The sequence below is a fragment of the Macrotis lagotis genome, chromosome X (genome assembly GCF_037893015.1).
Source record: "Macrotis lagotis isolate mMagLag1 chromosome X, bilby.v1.9.chrom.fasta, whole genome shotgun sequence".
In the NCBI taxonomy this organism is placed as follows: Eukaryota; Metazoa; Chordata; class Mammalia; order Peramelemorphia; family Peramelidae; genus Macrotis; species Macrotis lagotis.
Genome location: NC_133666.1, coordinates 79,058,958 through 79,076,635, shown reverse-complemented (window position 1 = coordinate 79,076,635; position 17,678 = coordinate 79,058,958). Strand labels below are relative to the sequence as shown.

General features: G+C 42.3%; 1 protein-coding gene across 4 annotated transcripts in view; it reads right to left on the bottom strand.

The window, feature by feature from the left end:
• ARHGEF9 (Cdc42 guanine nucleotide exchange factor 9) overlaps positions 1 to 17,678 on the bottom strand; it is a 286,046-nt gene that overhangs the window by 102,249 nt on the left and 166,119 nt on the right. The gene's annotated exons all lie outside the window — the stretch shown is intronic.

Here is a 17,678-nt window from a genome sequence, read left to right as displayed (position 1 = left end):
ATGTGTTTATATGCAAGGCTGAATTACCAAGACCCAGAGGAAACTCAAGAAACTAAGGCTGGCAGAGACTAGCTCATGCCTTCTCAGGTATCTCTCCCATTAGTTGCTCCACTGACTGGGAAGCAGCATGACATAGGGGAACAGGCACTAGAGAGTATATAAGAAGAAACTGATTTGAAAACCAGCTCTGCATCTTATGGGCTCTATGAAATCTCTATTCCTGCCCAGTCTCATTTTGAAACTGAGAAGGTTGAACTAAATGACCTCTAAGCTCCCTTACAAATCTAGAGCAATGATCCTATGTGGGATCTTGGGCAAGTCACTTCACTTCAGAATTCTAATCCCTGTCAGATAGAGGGGGTTGGCCTAGATCAGATTCCCTCAGACCTTTCTAGCTCCTGACATCCCCTTTTTAACTCCTCAGTGCAAGAAAACAGACCCCAGGGAAAAGACTTTCAGTTTTTGCTTCCTTCAGGTCCTCCATGCCTTCTTGACAAGATGGTTTTATTGCTCTGCTTTGCAAAAGTGAAATGGTGACCTTAAACTGGAAACTGATCAGTCCTTTCTAGATGATAAGCAAGTCATTTAATTCATTCATGCATTTTTATTAAAATATTCTGAAAGCAGAGATAGGCTAGCTTAGGGAATGAAGGCAAAGAATGAAAAGACTATTGCTCTTTGGACATCCCAGTTCACAGATCAACCATTATCTTTACTTGCTTTTCTCTGCACCCCAAGAAAGAGTACAAACATTTTTGTGGCTTCAACTCTCCTCTCTATAAGGTAGACTACCAAAGATACCTTGACCTCTCACCTTGGACTCATGTCACATTTCACATTATGTGCAGGCCCTCCCTGCTTAGAGATCTATCTTCATCAATAATTTAACCAGTCTTAGGGGTGGCTAGGTGGCGTAGTGGATAAAGCACCGGCCTTGGAGTCAGGAGTACCTGGGTTGAAATCCGAGCTCAGACACTTAATAATTACCTAGCTGTGTGGCCTTGGGCAAGCCACTTAACCCCATTTGCCTTGCAAAAAAATAAAAAAAAATAAATAAATAAATAAATAAATAAATAAATAAATAATTTGACCAGTCTTGACACAAACTCAATGTCCATCTTTCCCTGTTGCCCCTTGCCTCCCACCCTTGCCAACTTGACCAGTTCTGCTAAAGGTACCCTGATAGGCCTTGAATAGGACTCGAGAAACCTAGCTTCTGATCCTGGTTCTGTCACTTTCTAATTCTGAGACTCCTCTGGGACACAAGGAAATTCCCAGATTTCCTCAATGTGGGAATTTCCTTCATGGTCCTCTCCCCTGATCTTGTAAAGAGATCGTGAATGGCAAATGGTTTCTAACCATAAGGTCCTATGGAAATGTCCCCAATTAGAAGAATCATTACCCAGAGAAGAGAGACAGAAAAAAAACCTTGGATTCAGTGAGGAGACTGGGGCTGTAATCCTAGCTCTCACACTTACTTGCCCCCAGACCCATCACTTCTTGGAATCTTTGCTCATCTGGATAATGGGACTGATAATTCTTGTTGTATAGCTGAGAGTCTTGGAAAACTCAAGTCTCTGAAGAATTGGATTTGTGTATCCTACAAAGGGTGATACAGAGGTACAGAGTAGGGTTGAGTGAGGAATGTGTTAAATGGAATTATGAAGGAGAAACAGAGAAAGAAAGGTCATCATGATTGAAAAAGATGATGGGCTGGACATGTGTCAAGAATGAGAGGTAACTGGTAGGTGGTTCATGTTCTCTACTGAAATATACATGACAAAAGGAAGAACTTAGGCCTCTAGAGTTGGATGGACTCCCTATGTCAAAGAAATGGAAGGCTATGGACACAAGTCACCCAGGATGGGCACAACTCAACCAGGATGGGAACAATGGATGGTTGCAATCTTCATTATTAAAGGAGAGATTAGAGAACCACTGGAGTATTAGAGAACTAACATAACACTGAGTCCTCAAGGAATGGGAGGTGGTATATTGTTACTAGAATTCAAATTATAGACCCCAAAGCTTGGGCCACTGCCATGTCTCTCTGTCCCTTGGTCCCTGAGGCAGAAAATACTTAGGACAGATGGCTTAGCATTCTGTGAAGCCTAGAAATCAATCTGCAAGACCTTTACCCAGGCCTCCAGTTAGTGTGGGTTGGCATTTAAATAGTTAATCCATAACTGCCTGCCAGTGATCAGCTTCTGAATAATAAGTTGCCATTTCCATAGGCTTTCAAAGGACTGTCTCCACCACATGCCACACACTGGGTGGAAGGCAGGTCAAGGTCTCCATTTAGCATAACATAGACGACCCTCATTCTTCAGTTCAAGAAAATGACACACAGAATAGTATAGTGTATATGACTGACCCAGGGTCACACCTGAGCAAGTGAGTGGGGGGGGGGGGGGAGAGCTGGGATGGGGAGCACCTCTAGCCTCTTGGTCAGAATTCTTAAAGCTAACTATACCAGTCTGTTTCTCTAAACTGCTCCTACCACTCTGGCCCTCATCCCCCTGGAAATCCAGGCCAAAGCTTCAGAAATATCTTTGAGATCCCAGACTCCAAATTAGCAAGGCTGACAAGACCCTCCCTTCCCTTCCCATCCAGCTTAGTAGTTCACACCTGGTTAGTTCCAGGCTTAGACTGGCTGTTGCTTTTGGCCATAACAAAATAATTTCATTTCTGAGCCGAATAATTAGTGCATTCAAGTGCATTCAGCTCTCTCAATGGACTGAAAGAAAAAATGCAAATATTAGCTCTTTTCATGATCAAAATCTAGATTTTTTTTTGGTTGGCACCCATATTATGTGAGTCACTAGAAAGTGTGTGTGTGGGGGTAGTAGTGGGTGTTTGCACCATCCATTTTCCACATTAAACAACAGATCCTGACCTTTGGACTTCCAGGCACACCCAACTGGTTTGTTCCCAAGTAGTAACCTCTTCATGGGGAAGAGGAGGACCAGGGAAGAGAATACACTGAGGACAAAAATAGTCTTGAACCCAACCTGTTCATGGAAAGCTATGGAAAGCTGGGACCAAATAAACACTTGAAGGTCAAATCCCCTGAGGATATTATTTATTTATTTATTTATCTTGCAAGGCAATGGGGTTAAGTGGCTTGCCCAAGACCACACAGCTAGGTAATTATTAAGTGTCTGAGGCCGGATTTGAACTCAGGTACTCCTGACTCCAGGGCTGGTGCTCTATCCACTGCACCACCTAGCCAACCCAATATTCTCTTTTCCACTAGAGACAATAACTTCTAACCCTCCCCCCAAAAAAAACCATAAAAAGTCTTAATAGCTCTTATGGTGAACTTGGTTGATGAAGGCCAAAATGGACTTGGGTTAATGGTCAGACTCAAAGAGGACACAGGTACTTTGAGACAAAGGGCAGTGGCTGCCCTGAAGGGTAAAAACACTCCGTGTGTATGTGCCAGGGAATAAGAAAATCTCAAATTGTAAAGGCATGATTATGGGCAGTAAGACCTGAGAGAGATCTACAAACATAGATTAGAACTTGGAGGGATGTCAAATCTAGAAAACTTATAAAGCAACAACAAAAACATGACAGAGTTGGAAGGAACCCTTAAAAACAGATTACTAGAGCAGGAATTAGGAGTTTCATAGATCACCTAGTCCAATATTCTAGTTTGAAACTGCCTTAGAGAAGGAAAAAGATTGTCCAAGGGCACAAAGCTCCTCAAGGACAGGGACTGTCTTTTGCCTCTTTGTATTCTTAGAGCTTAGCCCAGGGCCTGATATATAATAAGCATTTAATAAATATGTATTGATTAATTGATTGGATTTAAACTCTTCCCAAACATCTCTCTCATGTTCCTATTCCCCATTCAGTACTTTTAAAAGTAAGGACAGTAGAAAAAAGGCAAATTCAGTTTGGTTCATTTGACTTTTGGTTAAAAAGATAGCATTGGAGGGTGTCCAAAGGAAAGGCTCAAATGGTTTTGGGGTTAGACACTGTATCACAGACAAAAGGAATAGAGTACTTACTGCTCACTGGAGGAAGACTCCCTTTCTGACAAAAAACTGCTAGGAAAATTGGAAAGCAATCTTGGGTTTAGAACAGCATCTCATACCATATCTCACAGTAAGCTACAAATGGATATTTGTCCTAAATATAAACCAGTAAATAGTTTAAAACAATAGAGATGGGAAGGAGATGCCTCTCACAACTAGAGCTAGGAGGGGAATTTTTAAGGAAATAAGACATAGAGATCATAAAATTGAAATACTTTTGTGCAGGCAAAAGAAACACAACTATAATTAGAAGGAAACAATTAACTGGAAGAAAAATCTTCCAAAAATTTCTGATAAAAGTCTAATATCTAAGACATGCAAGAATTGTTATCAAATGCAAGGTGTTTACAAAAATCCCAGTGCTAAAAGATCACAGTAAGATAGATACATAAGAAAAATAGTAATTCTCCCAGTAGATAGTCAAAGGATATGAACAGGAAATTCTCAAAAGGAGGATTTGAATTCTTGATTCTTTGAATTCTCAAAAGAAACAAACTCAACACCATATACAAATGGTCTAAATCAGTAATTATAAAAGAAATGGTCATTAAAGCAACTCTGAGGTTGTACTTCACATCAAATAGATTAGTGATAATGATGAAAATGGGGGAAAAACAGAAAATGTTATAACAGCCGTGGGGAATCAGATACACTCATTGTTGGTGGTGTTATAAAGTTGGTTATAAAGTACACACACACACACACACACACACACACACACACACACACACACACACTCTCTCTCTCTCTCTCTCTCTCTCTCTCTCTCTCTCTCTCACTTGGCTGGTTGGTCATAAAATTGACTCAATTATTATGAGACCTATGCCCAAAAAGTCACTCTCTGTGTATACCCTTTGACCCAGAGATAATGTGATTAGGCATATACCCAAAGGAGACCAAGGATCCATATGTGCAAGAATATGTATAGCAGCCCTTTTTAGAAACAAAATGGTGTCCACTGATCCAGAAAAGGTTAAACAGATTGTGGCATATGAATGGGATGGTATACTATTGTGCCAGGAGAAATGACAAGATTCAGGAAAACATGACAAGAATTGTATTAATTGAGCAGAAATGAGCAGAACCAGGAGAACAATTGAAGTTATATCCAAAATGGCAGAAAACAAGTTGAAAATACTCTAGAACTCTAATCAATGCAGTAACCAACGAAGCATGACTCAGAATGAAACATGCCTCTCACCTATGGACAGAGAAGTAATAGACCAGAGATGCAGAATGAGATGTGCCATTTTCAGATATGGCCAATATCTTCATTTGTTTTGCTTAACTATACCTATCCATTAAAACAGAAGTCTTTTATTTGGGGATTGGGGGAAAAAGGGAGTTAGTGGGTAATGATACATATGCTTCCCCCACCAAAAGCAGCATCAATAACATATGTTTTAAATACAACAAAGAGAGCACAAACATATGGTAGTTTTATTACTATTCGTTAGACTTAATATATGCATTTAAAAACTATATGCATTTAATATATGCATTTAAAACACATATTCTTATTCAATCCTATTTTGAATTCATGAAATACTGAAATGTATGTTAGTTGATAATTTCATGATAAAATGGGGGGAAAACTTAAAAATAGAGATGGGGAGGGGAGGGGAAAATTGTAAAATTCAAAACATTACAAAAACGATAGGTAGAAACTACTATTGTATATAATTGGAAAACAAAAAAATATTTATATTAAAACAAAAGAGACCATATTACATCAGTAGAATGTAAGCTCCTTGAGGGCAGAGATAGTTTCGCTTTTGTATCTGTATTTCCAAAACTCACAGTGCTTGGCACAAAAAACACCTTAGTTAAGGTCCTTCACCTAGATTATTTACCCTGCTTCAAGTCTCTCACCATTTCAGTCCAACATCCAATATGGGTTTTTCCTTATGCATACACATCTGACCATGTCACTCCCCTCCTCTATCAACTCCAGTGATTCTCTAATTGCCTCTAAAATCAAATCTAAATAAACTCTGGCTTTTAAAAGCTACATAATTTGTCCCCAATTCATCTGTCTAGTCTCATTGAATAATACTTCTCCTCCCTCCTTCCCCAATTCAGTCAAACTGGTATTATCTCTGTTCCTCACACATAACACTCCATATGCTTTTGGCCTGGAATGTACTTCCTCTTTGTTTCCATCTCATGGAATCCCTCTCTTCCTTCAGAACACAGTTCAAGCACTACCTTCTAAAGCCTTTCTTCATCTGCACAATAGCTAGTGCCCTGCTTTCTGAAACTACTGGGGATTTAACTAGTTTATACTTATTCTATACAAAAGGTGCCCCCCAAAAAAAGTTTTAATCATTTAATGGTGTAAAGCAGCACAGACTTTGAGACTCCATGTGTTTGTGTGCATGTGTTTGTGTGTGACCAAAAAAAGACTTAAAATACAAAAGCATGGTTGCATGGGACTCTCAGCTGGAAGTGACCATAGACCAGAGCATGCCAGTATCAAAAAGATCCTCTGAAGGGCAAGAAGTCAACAGCAAGCTGCCTCTCCTCTCCAACACCTCTGAGGCAAGCACATAAACCTCCCAGTCTTACTCCTCTCAAGGCTTCCAGTGCAGGACCTTGGCAGAAATTCCCCACAAGATCAGAAGTGGTACCTAAGGACTAATTAGAGCCCAGAGATGAAATCTGCATCTAAACAGCCCATCAGAAAGCTAAAGATGTTTTCCACCCAGCTCATTGATTTCCCCTGGCCTGCCAGTACTTGGCAAGAGGCACACCCAGGCAAGACCAATGCATTTGACATTTCCTCTTGGTTGCTAGCTTCAACCTCCATTGGCAGCATCTCATTACTGAAAGAGTCTTGGATTTGGAGGTGGAAGATCTAAATTCCAATCTCAGTCTGGCCAATAATTAGCTCTATGGGCTTGGTTAAGTCCCTTCCTCCTCCTAGGACTGAGTTGCCTTACCTGAAAAATGAGGGAGTTGAGCTACATTTAGGAGCCTCTGTTCCAGCTCTCAAAAGAATTCCAAGATCCTAAAAGTAGCCTTCCTGGGGGTAGGTCAACCTGAGATACCAAGGCAGGCTCTGTTCTGGACACAAAAGTCAGAGATAATAGGGTTGGGCAGAACCTTAAGAAGGTTGCCAGAATCCCCTCATAGATGAGCTCTTCCTAGGAAGGGTTGGGGTGAGGAAGGGGAGGGGAGGGGAGGGGAGGGGAGGGGAGGGGAGGGGAGGGGAGGGGAGGGGAGGGAAGGGAAGGGAAGGGAAGGGAAGGGAAGGGAAGGGAAGGGAAGGGAAGGGAAGATGAGGAAATATGCTTGGTTACAAGGCTTCACTTCAGGCAGTCAGTAAGACAAAGCAGCAGCCTAGTGAGCAGTCACTGTGCTGAACCACAGAGAAGTGAAACCCTCTTAGTCTGTGGCAGCAGACAGTCATGAGAGGGAGAGGGTGGGAAGGGTCCAGGACCTAGGGAACAAGGCAACCAAGGTTTCCTGTCTTGTGCCTCAAGCGGACCAGAAAGTCCATAGGAAGGGCAGCTTCATTTGTCCTAGTTGGGGTTCAAGAGGCCCATGTCCTTGATTTCCCCAGAGCAGGCATTAGGCTTGGTCACTGACAAGCCAGGAAACCTGCTTTGCTCCCAACAAAAGGACTTGTGAAGTAGGCCAACCAAGACAACTTATGTAACAGAAAGGTTGTACTTTTTGACTGGTCTAAGGGGACTAGGGAAGTGAAGGCAGAGTGGATAGGTCTCTGAATTTCCTGCCACCCTTATAGAAGCATAGATTTCAAGTTAGGAAGGATCCTAGAGGACCCTGGCTCAAATCTCACTTCTGGGTATCCTTGAGCAAGTCATTTATCCCCCCTGCTCACTTTCCTCACCTAGAAAATTAGGGGGTTGAATTAGAGAGCCCCTAGGGTTCCTTTCAGTTTTAGATTTCTGACTGACTTTCCTGCCTTTGAGTCTTAGTTTCTCTAATTGTAAAATAAAGGGGAAGAATCTCTGACTTCAAATTCAGTCATGCTCAGCATGGTCTTGGTTCTGTCCTAGATTTTAAGGCAGTTTCCTTCTCTCTCCTCTTATACCCATGCACTACGGATATCTTCCCACAATATGCCTTAGTTTCTCTGCCTGTAAAATGACAGAGGCAGTGTGTTTGTCAGGGAGCTTTAAGCTGGAGAGGAATCATAGGATTAGAATAGCTAGGGGATCATCTGATCTACCCCCATTATTTTACAAAGTGATGCCTAGAGAGGGAATCAAGGTCATACAGTTGAGAGGCAACAACAAAAAAAGGGGCATGGTGGATTGAAAGAGTCCTGCTTAGCCCTGCCATCCAACAAACTTCCTGGCAGGTGAGGGAAGTGGACCAAAATAATGGTGGGGGGAGAAAGAATGAGATAGGAGAAAGAGGACATGGGTATTTTCTAACTACTTAAATCACAGCAGCTGGCCACCAGGAGTAGGCCCCATTCTAGATAATAGTTGGGAGTTAAGAGGCCAGGATGGTATTCTTAACATCTCTGGCACCATTGTCTACACCTAACAAATTGAGAGGGTATTGACCCAGGTGAGCTGACCTTTTAGCTCTAGCATCAATCAACCTATCAACAAGGACTGATTAAGCACCTACTTTTCACCAAGCATTGTGCTAGGAGGGTTGGGGTGGAGACACAAAGCCAAAGAATGAAACAGTTCCTACTCTCAAGGAGCTGAAAGCAAGGGACTAGCTAACAAAAGTGCCTTGGACCAAGAGTGAAGCACCCTGGTTTGTTTCTGTTCAGAGTTCCATGGATATGCCATGATTCCCACTAGAGATGCCCCATGCAACTCCCAGGGCTCCAGGGGTAACAGCAGTCAAATGCCATTGACTCCAGCAGCAGGCATTAGGACATGAAGAAGGACAGGACAGGTCTAGGCTGGGGATAGGAGACCAGCAGGGCTTCTTTTGGAGAGCTATTTGTCCAGGGCTTTTGCAAAGTTGTAGGGAAACAACATCTCCTTAGTGACATGGTAAAAGCTGTAACTTTCAAATCAGAAGACCTGGGTTTACTACAATTAGCCTTGTGGCCTTGGGCAACTTACTTCTCATCTCTCTCCTCTGTCAAGAGAAAGTTTGAGGGACCAAGTATTAATCTAAAGTCCTTTCCAGCACTAGACTGAGGATCCTTGGAAAGTCTCCCTTTATTCTTCCCTTCCCAATGCTCCCTCCTCTTTAGAGATTCAAAAATAAATATGTTAGAAAGATGTGGGCAATTCTGATACAGCACCCCCCTGGGCATCTTCATTCTCATCCTTCCAACAGTTGGCCAACTTCTTTTTAGAGACAATGCCTGCAGACACTGCTTCTGCTCTCTTCCTGAGCCATTGCTGCCCACCAACCTGCCTCCCAGACAAGTGAGCACATTCAAAGAGTCAAGGAAAGCAAGTAAGACAGGAGGTGGTGGTTACTTCACCAATCTCAGCATCACCACTGGCCAAGCTGCCTCATTGGGAGATGTGGCAGGTAGAGGAAAAAGACCTAACCTGGTGAAAAGGGAAGAGGTGCTCTGTTCAAAGGAAGCTTGGGCTCTGGAGAGCTGTTCAAAGGGTTTTGGAGTGAGTCAAATTGTCTAGTCCAGAGGTTCTTAATCTAGGACCTGTGAATTTTTTTGAATATTTCAGTAACTCTAATTAAATATAATGAGGTATCTTTTGTAATCCTGTCTATTTTATCAAATTCAGTGAAAAACACAATTCTGAGAAAAGATGGCCAGCATGCTCAATGGGTTCATGGTACAAAGAAGGTTCCAAGTCCCTGGCCTAGAACAACCCACTTATTCAGGAAACTGGACAGACAGAGCCCTCTCAACTTCATAGTCATATAATTAATGGTAGAACCAAGAGTAACAATGCAATGCTCTTAGTCCTTGGGTGCCAAGAGACTTTGAGGATCATACAGAGGACCAGAGATTCAGAACTGAAAGGATGCTTGGATGGTAGGTCATCTAGGCCAAACCCATGATTTTACGGCTAAGGAATCTAGAGCCCAGAGAGGGTATATGAATTGACACACATATGACCTTTGATCTAGACCTGGGTGAGATTTTTTTTAAATTTTATTTTATTTAAGGCAATGGGGTGAAGTGATTTGCCCAAGGTCACAAAGCTAGGCAATTATTAAGTGCCTGAGGCTGGAGTTGAACTCTGGTCCTCTTGACTCCAGGCCCATGCTCTATCCACTACCTCACCTAGCTGCCCCTAGGAGGGACTTTCAAGGTTATTTAGTCCAACCTCCTCATTTACCAAAGGAGGAAACTGAGACCTAGAAAGAAGGGACTACAATGGTCCTTCAAGGTCAGCTAACCCAATTAGGATTTGGTAAGGAAACTGAGGTCCAGGGACGCTACCCTGCCCAACTATACTACCTAGCAGAGTGGGTAGAGTGCTGGATATGGAGTCAGGAGAGATCTGGGTTCAAATCCCATCTCTGATATTTACTAGTTAAGTAACCAAGGTTGAATCACTCAATTTCTCTCAGTCTCAGGTTCCTCATCTGTAAAATGGGGAGAATAAATACTGTAATACTCACCTCACTGGGCTCTCATGAGGCTCAAATGAAATAATAGGTGGAAAGAGCATAAGTGGTATGCCATCATCAGCTACTATTATCACCTCCTCCAATCCTGCAGGTAATAAAATCCAAGCCCAGCTCTATCTTAGATTTGTGTCCAATTAGGCCCTTATAATAGCGGTTTTTAATGAAGGTGAGAAGAGAGATGACAACTGGGGACACTATCCAAAAAAGGTGATTGGCTGATAGCTTCAGCTTAATAATGACTTGGACCATGTGAACCCAGCACCACTAGCAGGAAGCCTTGGCTCTGGCCCAGACACAGGGAAATGGGGGCCTAAAGAGACAGGAATCCAGCCGGACTTGCCAAGGGCCTGGGTTGCTGGCCATGGCACAATGAGAACGAACCAAGCAGCAAGATCCAACCCCAATTCTTCTTGGCTCTTTCCCAAGGTTTCTTTTTGTTTTGACAAGAGATAGGGAAGAGATAAAGCTGTTCAGCTATTCATAGAGCATGTGCATGCCTAGGCTGGGGCTGGGGAGAAGGGATCAACCCTTGGCTTAGAAATCTCATCTTCCCCCCTCCAGGGAAGGATTCAGGATTCAAAGTGTCCTGGAGGAATAAGCCCAAATGCCCAACCCTAGTGCACAGAGGATGAGTATGCAGATGACATGGGGAGACAAGGTTAACCCAAATTGAGTTAAGAGTTTACTTCCTTCACTCATCAATTCCTCTCTTTATTCATTCTCCCATCTTTATGACTCCCTGAAGCCTTCTCCATGGTCCCCACTTTTCTCTGTGTGCCATCTGTCCCATTAGAAGAGAAGCTCCCTGGAGAAGCTAGGTGGTACAGTGGATAAAGCACCGGTCCTGGAGTCAGGAGGACCTGAGTTCAAATCCAACCTCAGTCACTTAATTGCCTAGCTGGGTGACCTTGGGCAAGTCACTTAACCCCATTGCCTTAAATTTAAAAAAAAATTCAAAAAAAGAGAAACTCCCTGTAGACTGTCTCATTTTTGTATTTTTATGTTTAACATTAGCATAGTGCTAGGCAGAACTCAAGTAATTAGAAATAATCACTTTTTAAAATCATTCATTCCTTTACTCATCAAATGACTATTCAAATCAATTCAATAACCAATGAGGTGTCTACTGTGTACAAGCCAAGTTAAGAAGCAGTTATAAAGTGCTTACTGTATACTAGATATTTATGTTAGACACTAGAGGAAAATATAAAGCTAAAAAATGTGTACTGTTCATGCTCTCATAGAGCTTATAGACTAGGCACACTTACACTAGGTGAAGTATCTAAGAGATAAGGCTAGCCTTGGGCTGATCTAATTTGAATAAGAGAATCCCATATCATTGTAATAAGCACCAAAGTGTCCTCCTCCAGTCTTTGCTGGAAGGCCTCTGAGGACACCCTTCTCCCATCCTCTATAGGGTCAGCTTGTCCCATTCCAGGAGCCTATGGGCCACTTCAAGTCGGAATTCGCCTCTGAAATTTGCCTCTGAAATTTGCTCCCCTGGCTTGAGATTCTGCCCTCTGGGGCCAAAAAAGGAACAAGGTTAATCCCTTCTCCATAGGATAACCGCTCAAAATACTTGAACCCCCCCCACCCCCACTTCTCCCTTGAGTCTTCTCAACTCCAAGCTAAACATGCCCAGTTCCATCAACCAAACCTCATTTCTCATGGACCCAAGACCCTTCCCTATCCTGCTTGTCCTCCTCTGCTTACTCTTTAAACTTCTCAACATCCTTCTTAAACCACGGCTCCCCAAACTGGACATGAACCTCTGACAAAGGCAGAGTACAAAGATATCACCTTCCTAGTTTTGAAAGATCTGACCTACTAATGTAGAACAAGATGGCATTACCTCCCTGGACTGCCACATTACTGAGCTTGTAACCCATTAAAACTTTTCAGAACAATACATCCACAACTTCCAGATTCAACCAAATTATGATGTTGATTTTTTGGGCCCAAGTGAAAAACTTTACATTTATTGATTTATATTCTATTAGATTCAGTCCTTTTCCCTATTCATGGAAGACAGGAGAGGTACCACATGATTGGAGAAGGGCAAATGTCCCGATTTTCCAAAAAGAGGAGATCTTTCTGCTAGGAGCTGGAGGTCAGGGAACTTGACTGTGATGGTAGGGAAGATTCTAGAAGGAATTGTTGAATTGTTGGGATCCTTTTGGATCCTGACTACCATCTTCTCTGTTAGCTTTCCCTCAGTTTTGTATCATCTACAAATTTGAAGCCACCATAGGCCTTTATCCAAGGCACTGAACCACCACAATAAAAAAGCAGATTCCTTGGGGCACTCCAATGGTATTTCTTGCCACAGTGTCACTGGACATGACCAACTACTCCTTGAGTCCAGTCATCCAAACCAACCCTGAATCCATCTGATTGTCTAATTCATCTCTCCCCATCTTCAAAAGAACAGGATGAAAAAAATATTTTTTTAAATTTAAAAAATTAAAAAAAAGAACAGGATGAGATACTTGAATAAAGACTTCACTAAAATCTAAATGATACCTCCAGAATTACTCTCATCTACCAGCATAGTCAGTAATATGTTGGTAAATATTTTAACAACTAGCTTTGAGTGGGGGAAGAATTTTTGATACACTTTTAAATTTAATCTTCATTATCAACATTTTCTCCACTACTGACTTAAGTCTAGTCGATCAATAAAAATGAAAAAAAAAATCATGCCTTCATTGGTCGCGGTTTGCCAATTTCCAAGGATGCTTTAGCTGAAAATTTAACAATTGACTCCTAAGATCTGATAGGAACTGGCTTTAACCTACTTGTGAGGCTAGTTATACTGTGAAGAAAGAACCTGAGGTTAGTTGGACATGGCTTGTTTTTGAGGAAGTCAGGCTATGCTTGACTAACTTTCTCTTTAAGAATTCCTTCTAGAGAAGGCGGCTGGGTATCATAGTGGACAGCACCAGCCCTGGAGTCAGGAATACTTGCCCTGAAGTCAGGAGTACCTGAGTTCAAATCCTGCCTTAGACACTTAGTAATTACCTAGCTGTGTGGTCTTGGGCAAGCCACTTAACCCCATTGCCTTGCAAAGAAAACCTAAAAAAAAAAAAAAAAAAAAAAGAATTCCTTCTAGAATCTTCCCCACCATCACAGTCAAGCTCCCTGACCTCCAGCTCCTAGCAGAAAGATCTCCTCCTTTTGGAAAATCTGGACATTTGCCTTTCTCCAATCATGTGGTACCTCTCCTGTCTTCCATGAATAGGGAAAAGGAGAGTTGACTTAATGTAGCTACATAGGGAGCTCACCAATGTAGATTTTTGACAGAGCCACTTTTTCAGGAGCTGGGTCAAGTGATCTTCTTGCTTCTCTGGGCCATCAACAACCTGTTAGTCATTCTGGATCTGCTATTATCACTGTAAAGGCCATTCTCCTTTGCTAAGAAAGCCAAATAATTGACCAGTCTGGTCATCTCTCTATGTCAGCCATCATCCCATCTATCCCAAACAAAAGTCCTATCCCTTTTTAATACTCCATTTTCTCTTAATATCGATTAAATATATCTGTAGTCCTCTTTTCTGTCTTGTTTGCTTCAATAGAATCAGCTTGAGCATTCCTGATCCTATATCATGACTGCCACACTCATACTTATCTATTGTTACACACACACACACACACACACACACACACACATATGTTATTAGCCCTGCTACTATCATCTACACATTATCTCTTCAAAATTCCTGGTGAGCTCCCTGTCTAGCCACATTAGGACAACTTCCTTTTTCCTTATAAAAAGAATTGCTACCATCTGAGTCTTCATAGTTTCATTCTCAAAATCTTTCCTTAGACAACTTTCAATTCAACAAATAGCGATGTTAAGGACCCCCTCCCAACCCCCTCAAGATTATGTCCAGTTTATCCTATCTATGTCTAGCCTGTACATAGATATTTGCTCCATTAGACTGGGAGCTCCTTGAGGGCAGAGACTGGCTTTTACTTTTCTCCTGGTATACCACAGGTGCTTAATAAATGCTTGCTTCATTGCTGATGTGACCTGTGCCATGTCATAAGGGAAATAAAACTGTTGAAATACAGTCCAGAAATTATCTCTCACCTCAGAGAGTTGACATTAGAAAGGAATCAGTCAGAGGGTCCCCTGTAGAGCCATAGGAAGGGCAGGATTAGATCATGTCATTCCCCTACCATTAGTGGAAACCATGACCATAGATGAGACACCTCTTTCCAACCTGATAAGAACATCAGGGAACCTGGAAATTTCTCCTAACTCTTTCTGGATCTCAGTTTCCTCATCTTTACAATGAGGGCATTAAACCAGATATTCCTGAGATTCCTTCCTATAGGGATCTTATTTTCTAAGGCAACTGGTGGTACACTTCACAGAGCACTGGGTCTGGAGTCAGGAAGGCCTGAAATCAAAATCTGCCTCAGAGATGTGCTAGCTGTGTGACCTGGGCAAGTCATTTCACCTATTTTGCTTCAGTTTCCTCAGTTCTCACTTACAGATGATAACAGCTCCTACCTCCCAGTTGTAGATAAGATCAAATGAGATATTTATAAAAAGCACTAACAAACAGATGGCATTGTACTACCTTTCCTCCTTCCCTTCTTTCTTTTTTCTCTCCCTCCCTCCTTGTCTTCCTTCCTTTTCTCCAAAGACTCCTTTCCTTTGTCCCTCGTTCCTTCTTCTCTCCTTCCTTGTCTTTCTTTTCTTTCCTTTTCTCCCTCCCACTTCTGTTATCCTATGTTTGTTTGTTCTTTTTTTAGGTTTTTGCAAGGCAAGGGGGTTAAGTGGCTTGCCCAAGGCCACACAGCTAGGTAATTAAGTGCCTGAGGCCAGATTTGAACTCAGGTACTCCTGACTCCAGGACCAGTGCTCTATCCACTGTGCCACCTAGCTGTCCCTGTCATCCTATGTTTTAAGGGTCCTTCTAACCCTGAGTTTCTGTGCTCTTAAGCAGAAGTCCTGTTTTGGATACTAATTGTGACTCTGACCATCCCACTTCCAGTCATCCATGCCACTTCCATAAATCTCTGATCCCAGGCTCTCTGGACTCCCAGCAGCCAACACCAGTTTCCCCAGAAAAGACTAGAGGAAGGGGTTGCATGAATATTAAAGTTTCTATTTTCAGGGAGCAGAAAATCCTTCAAACAAACCCCTCCTGAAATGAACTAGGGGAAGACAATATGGTATATGGAAAGAGTGCTCAGGACTCGAGTGTGAATCCCTGTTGTGCCCTTGATTGTGACCTTAGGCAAGCATTTAAACTACCTGGCCTTAGTTTCCCCCTATGTAAAATGAGAGGAAGAGATTACTTGTTCTCCCTGGTCTCTAAATCTCTGATCTGCTAAAAGCAGCTATGATCTTTGAGCTCTTGCCCTGGTCTTTCTGGAGGGGCTACAATGTTTTCTGGGCAGACTTTGATAGTTATGGCGTTCTTTGGGTCCCTTTCCATGCAGTCCTGACCTCATAGGTTGGGATGGGTAAGGAGGAACTTGGGTTCTCCTCCCTTTCCCAAAGGATTGAGAAGAAAGCTAGTCAGCCCAGCAGAGGACCCTTAATAGGTTTCCCCACCCCTCTTTTGGGGGTGGGCATCCCAATAGGGATGTGGTGGTCAACCACTGTATTGATGTGAGCTAATGCTTCCTGCAGGATTCTGGCCTCCCTGTGGATCCAGGGAAGGTCTGCTCCCCTTGGGGAGATTATATAACACCCTGCCTGCCTGCCCATCCACTTGAATTCATCAGAGAAAGCCAGAGTGTTCAAAACCTGCTCTCCCTTCCCCCAATCCATCTCAAAGAGCCAGGAACCAGGCCTAAACCTTTATAGAGGAGACAAGAAGACCTTGTTCAAATCCTATGCCAAACACTAGAGCTGAATGACCCTGGACAAGTCCCTTTCCAGTCACTGCTTTAGATGTAGAGGAAAGAAAAAGAATAAGCATTAATATGATACCTACTATGTGCTAAGTGCCTTTTTTGTTTAAAAAAATATGATCTCATTTGATGGACTTAAGCCTTTTCTTTCTCTAATCCAAAGGAGTAGGACTTGCCCAGACCATTTCTGTGTATGGGTTCAAGCAGGATTCTTGGAAAATCAAAGACTGATATGCCCAAATATTTATAGCAGCACTTTTCACAGTAGTCAAAAACCCAGAAACAAAGTAGAGGAACAGCTGAAGAAATTGTGATGCATGAATGCTATGGTACCATACCAAATGATAATTATGAGAATGTCAAAGAAACTGGGGAAAACATCCACCAACTTAGGCAGAGCCCCAGACATTATGTCCTAGTCAATCATTCAGCACTTTTCCTCATGATCACCTGCTACAGGATAAAACATTCCTTGATTCTCTTCTGCAAGCTTCAATCTTCGCCTTCCAACCTCACATAGCATTTTGATCTGTATCTTGACAAAGGTTAACTCTGAATTTGGGGCTGAGAAGCCCTGAGTTAAAACACTCAACACTCTCTAAATTGGTGACCTTGTGCTAGTCATTTTACCTCTAAATGTCTTCCTCATCTGCAAAGCCAGATAATCTAATCCTGTACTACTGCCATATGTCATGGGGTAGTTGTGAGGAAAGGGTATTGAAATATATGCTATCTTACATTTATGTAAGATAATGTAAACTATTCACATTTATCTTGCCCAGTGTAGGAACTTAATTAAAGGCAAAAAACAGATTTGTTCAACTAAACTCATCAAATCATGGGATTTCAAATGCAGTGTGGCACAGGGAAATGAGAAGAAAAGGACATAGAGGGGAGGTGGAGTCCCTCAGGACCATAAAAGGCAAATCAAAAGCCACTTAACCCCATTGCCTTGCAAAAAATCCTAAAAAAAATTGTTAAAAAAAAGCCACTGAGTTCAAAGCTCTCCTTCCACAAAGGAGAAACTGAGGCCAAGGGAGGAGAAATAACTTGCCAGGGTCACACAGACCCATGATCCCATAACTAGATGGGACCCACTTCAGAGATTATCTAGCTCCAAACCCTGCATTTTGACATACTTGTTCTGTTTGGACCCAAAAGGTAGCAACCAGTAGCAATGGGGTTGGGGGGGGGTATGGGGGTGGT